Below are 5760 nucleotides of genomic sequence, written 5' to 3'. Positions count from 1 at the left end.
TGTCACACTCCGAGCACTTAGTAATGAATCCTGGCTTCCACACTGCAAGCGATGCATCACACACCTAATAATAACAACAATATGCATATTATTATATCATAATAACAATAATAATAAATTAATAATAATAACCTAGATACACACAATCAATGCAACCAATCACATCCCATCTTCAGTCATGTCTCTATAGAAGTAACAAAGTAGAAGTAATCTCTCAATAACAGATTGCTATAGAAGAGACCTGCACTTTTACCATTCATTTACGAAAAAAAACATACGTTTGAATATGGAGATAAGAGGTTTATACCCGACGACAACGACAATATATATATATATATATATAAATCAAAATCAGAGCCCTGAAGGATTACAGCAGTGAGGCATCGACAAGATCTCTGGAGAATATGGATTGGGCTTTTAACTGTGCAGCGGTGGACGAATCCTGAGGCTGTTTGAACTCATCTTTTTCATCAAAACCCTGTCAAAATTGTCAGGATTAAATTTAGAACAGAACCTTGATTCATGCAGACATTTTGAAAGCGATTACGTCAAGAAATGGCCTTTTCCCCAAATTTAGAACATCTAGGGATGAACAGTAAAAAAAAAAAGAAGAGGTAAATAGAATGATAAATTCAGCAAAGACAGACGTTTTCAGTGAGAAGACAGCAGAAAATAAGAAAAACCCTCAAGTCCACGAATCAGCTGCAGTATGGTATAATAATAATAGATAAAACACACAGCTTGAACCTGGATATCGGAGGGTGCAATTATATCAGACTAAACTTAACTTACACTTACGATTGGTAAGGCGTCATTAAGATGTGTAAAAGTTTGCCTTTTGCATGGCACACCATTAGCACAATTGGCTCTATGCACAGCAGCCATATTGGCAATGAATTGGGCCCCTTCCTTACTTCCTTCACAGGTGTTGCAAATGATACTAATTAAGGCTCTGTTCCATTTAGTGTGGCATAGTGGTTGTCTTATTTTCAAGGACCCCCTTACGGGTCCATTTGGTTCCATTTGTACACTCTCAGAGTTACACACCCACCATAAGGGGCCATTTGGGAACCAAAATGGAGTGTTTCTAGTGAGCCAACATGCACGATATGAGCACCCTGACCAGAATGGAACAGAGCCTTCATTAGTATCATTGGTAACACCTGTGAAGGAAGTAAGAAGAGGCCCAATTTCTTTCCAATATGGCTGCTGTGCATAGAGCATATTGGCTCCAAACTGAGCACAAATACAAGTCATGGGTTGGGACAGAGAACAAGCTGGCGTTAATGTTTCCAAGAGTCATATTATTATTTATACATTTGTTTTAACTTTGATTAAAAAGTCTGATGTTGCCCCAGATTTTGGCCACTAGGGTGCCCCCCCCCCCCCCTCTACTGCACATGCGTGGATAAATGAAATGTGCGCTGTGAGTGGACACACCGCATAACTAGTTCTCTAGATATATATTATAACTCTATGGGTTCTCCACAAATCTAACTATAAATCCACAAATCTCTGTGTATCTGTCTGCATGTGTCCCTTTCGCGCCCATATATGGAGTCCCCTGATGTCATCAATGTGGCCTCATAACACAGACGTCAGAGACATGGCCTCCAAGCAGTGTTGCCAGATTCTGTGAGAGAAACAAGCAGCCCAAAAGAAGCGACTATGGGCCGCATGAGCACTTTAACATATGCATCAGCTATTTGAAAATAGCAGATCTACAAGCTCACAACGCGTCGCAATGCGACGCGTTGTGAGCTTGTAGATCTGCTATTTTCAAATAAAATCATGCGGGGAAATTATCATAAGCATATCTGGCAACCCTGCCTCCAAGTACTGCACTATGTACTCTGAGGTACAGGGAAAACGGGTATCACATGTATCATTTAAATTGGTGGTATATATATTTTTTTTTTTTCGTTTTGTAGTAACCCATTTTATCCGGGAACACATCTGTGTCATTTTAGAATGACAATGACACAAATGTCTTCTAAATCCTAACAGTTTTTTGAAAAAACTTCTGTTGCTATACCAGTGGTTCTCTAACTTTTCCATGTCAAGGACCACCCAAAGTGATATGCATTTGGCCGCAGACCCCCATCTCAAAATATTGTGTTCCAGGGACCCCCCAGAAGCAAAGATTTGAGTTACAAATGTTCGCTTTAACTATATATATATATATATAGTCAAAGATTTGCACACATTTTCACGATTTTTCAAAAAATAGCAGATCTACAAGCTCTAGAGCAAGTATAAAATGACACAGATGCGTTCCCGGATTGAATGGATCAATGCATACCAATGGTTCTCAAGCCTTTTTCTGGATGTAGGGCCCACTTGAAAATCTTGAACGTGTTCGCGGCCCACCCGCCAACACTGCTAAGTGGTCAGACGGGTGGGCCGCGTGCATATTCAGAGCATGTTTGTGTTATTGATCAATCAATTCGATTGTGTTCCGGCTTGGATCGACGAAACTAACGTAGTAAACATTAAGTTCCTATTTATTGGTATCAAAAAAGAAAACTCATTTGTCAAGGTTTTAAACATGAAATATTTTAATATTAATGTTATGCATTCATTCAAATCTTAGTGTTTGGACAATAGGCTCTATTCACAGCAGCCATATTATGAAGACATTCACAGGTGTTACCAATGATACTAATGAAGGCTCTGTTCCATTCTGGTCAGACGGAGTCAGGGTGCTGATATTGTGCATGTTGGCTGACTGGAAACACTCCCAAATGGCCCTTTACGGGTGTGTAACTCTGAGAGTGTACAAATGGAACCAAATGGACCCTTACGGGTCCATTTGGTTCCATTTGTACACTCTCAGAGTTATGGGGGTCGTGGAAATCTGAAATTCAAAAATCTGAGAACTACACTAAAGCTACACTAAATGGAACAGAGCCTTCATTAGTATCATTGGTAACACCTGTGAAGGAAGCGATAATATGGCTGCTGTGCATAGAGCCTATTATTTGGGGGCCCACTTGCAACACCCTCGCGGCCCAACAGCGGTCCCCGACCCACAGGTTGATCACCACCGCTGTAGAGCATTGCATTAATAAATAGTATATTACTCTGGAGTGCTGTATAAATACACCGCATTGTATTATTGTGGTATTTTTTTAACACAGTATTATATTACTGTAGAATACTGAATTATTGAACAGGGTTATATTATACTGTATTGGGTCTGTGTGCTCAAAGAGACGTTGCAGTTGATTCTTCCTGCAATTCCCATAATATTTCACAATATATTCAGTGTTACTTGTCATTTCATTGGTTTGACTGTCTGTCTGTCTGTTTTTGGGTCAAGCTGTCTGTCTGTATATATATATCTGTCTGTCTGTCTGTCTGTCTGTCTGTCTGGTCCATTAAATAGCTTGTTATACGGTTTCTTAATGAGACTATGTTGTAACTATAGACAATATTCACCATTCTGAATGCCTGACACCATTGAGCTAGTGCACACACACACGCACACACACACACACACACACACACACACACACACACACACACACACACACACACACACACACACACACACACACACACACACACACACACACAAGCAGCAAAACCCTGCACGATGCACGCAGTCTATTCAACCTATATCATTCCCCCACCAGTATCTCTCCCTCACGCATCCACACACACACACACACACACACACACACACACACACACACACACCCTCGCACACGCACGCACACACACACACTCACACACACACACACACACACACACACACACACACACACGCACGCACGCACGCACGCACGCACACGCACACGCACACGCACACGCACACACGCACGCAGAGGACAAAGACAGTTAATTCATGCAACACTCACCAAGCATCCTGGAATGAATGAGAGCAGAGGAGAGGAGTCAAGCATCCATCTTTTCTTTTTTGCAGAACGGAGGAGGAGGAGGAGAGGATGAGGGGATGGGAGGATGAGAGGAGAGGAAAGGAGAGGATGCGAGGAGAGGAAAGGAGAGGAGAGGACGAGAGGAGAGGAGAGGAGGAGAATGATGCTGAAAAGAAGATGTTTTTAAAAAAGGAAATCAAATTAAAAACCTTGTTTCTCCCTGCAGGTCTGTGCCTGTAGATGCTGTTCAGTGTGTGTCTGCTCTGCTGTTAGCTTGGTGGCGGTGGAGGAAGGCTACACTGAATCCTACGGCTCCGTCAGCAGTCGCCCCTCCCCTGCAGTGAGGTTGCCCTACTTCCCTGCTCCCCCCCTCCCCTCCCCTCCCCTGTCTATACTCTCCATCTCTCTCCTCTCTCCTCTTCCCTCCTCACCCTTCTATTCTCTCCTCTCCTCTCCTTCCCTCCCCCTCTTCGCTTCTCTTCTCTTAGCTTCCATCAAGCCCTCACTGTCTCTTCTATCGTGTTTTTTTTTGCACATACACACACACACACACACACACACACACACACACACACACACACACACACACACACACACACACACACACACACACACACACACACACACACACACACACACACACACTCATTTCACAGTGAGTGTGTGTGTACATGCAAATATGTGTGTGTGTGTGTGTGTGTGTGTGTGTGTGTGTGTGTGTGTGTGTGTGTGTGTGTGTGTGTGTGTGTGCATTTGCGTGCGTGCATGCGTGAATGGGATTAAAGTGGCCTTGCTCCTCACAGGAGAGAGAGAGAGAGAGAGAGAGAGAGAGAGAGAGAGAGAGAGAGAGAGAGAGAGAGAGAGAGAGAGAGAGAGAGATCATGTTTTAACCACGTAATCCCTCTAGACTCAGTGAAACAGACCTGAGTTGGCTCTGCACTTGGTGTGCTTTTGTTTCCTTCTACACCACTGGTTCTCAACCAGTGGTCCAGGGACCACCAGTGGTCCTTTGAGGGGGTTCCAGGGGGTCCCCAGCCAAATTAACAGTTAAAAACCAAATTGAACCCCTCTCTGAGAGTGTACAAATGGAACCAAATGGACCCTAACGGGTCCATTTGGTTCCATTTGTAAACTCTCAGAGTTAAATGAACACTAATGGTGATGATACAGTGTAGATTAAGTCCCCCAAGAAATCAAAATGGTTGAGTCCCTGGCATATCTTTTCTAATGGGGGTCCGTGGGCTAATATGTGTGAATTTGGGGGTCCTTGGTGCGAAAAAGGTTGAAAACCACTGTTCTACACCAAATCTCTTCGCCAGAAGTAGCTGATCTACAAGTAGAGTGAACTTGTATATCGGATATTTCTGGCGAATGTTCCCCCAGAATACCACTTAACGGACCACTGGCGGGGGTTAAGTGGTCAAGTGGTTAAGACAGATTCCTAGTTGTTAGGTTTGTTTTGGTGAATTTGTTGTGGACTAAAAAACAAATCCAGGAAAAAATAGGTTATTATCTCATGGACATACAGAGATGTTTTAGCTGCAAAACATTTATATTAGGCATGCACAATTAATCATTACTCTTATCGGTATCGGCCGATATGTTACTTAAAAATGCAATATCGGTAGTTACAAGTCGGTATGTGCAAAATAATCCAGATATTTTTAGTAAACATATTATGTTAGAGTTTGAATGGGAAGCAGAAAAGGCCTTTTGTGACGACTGAAGGCTGCAGATTCAATTGGTGTTTTCTGGGGAAGCTTTCAAAAGGGTCTCTCTGTAGAACAAATAAAAGCAAATAAGTTGGAAAAAATAAATGATACATCTTTACTACATACGGTTTAAGATGAGCATCAGTAGGCCTAATAAATCAGGTAAT

This window comes from Gymnoscopelus microlampas (assembly GCF_963454915.1).
Source record: "Gymnoscopelus microlampas genome assembly, chromosome: 4".
Taxonomy (NCBI): domain Eukaryota; kingdom Metazoa; phylum Chordata; class Actinopteri; order Myctophiformes; family Myctophidae; genus Gymnoscopelus; species Gymnoscopelus microlampas.
The sequence above is the reverse complement of the archived record's forward strand: the minus strand, read 5'-3'. Positions refer to the sequence as shown.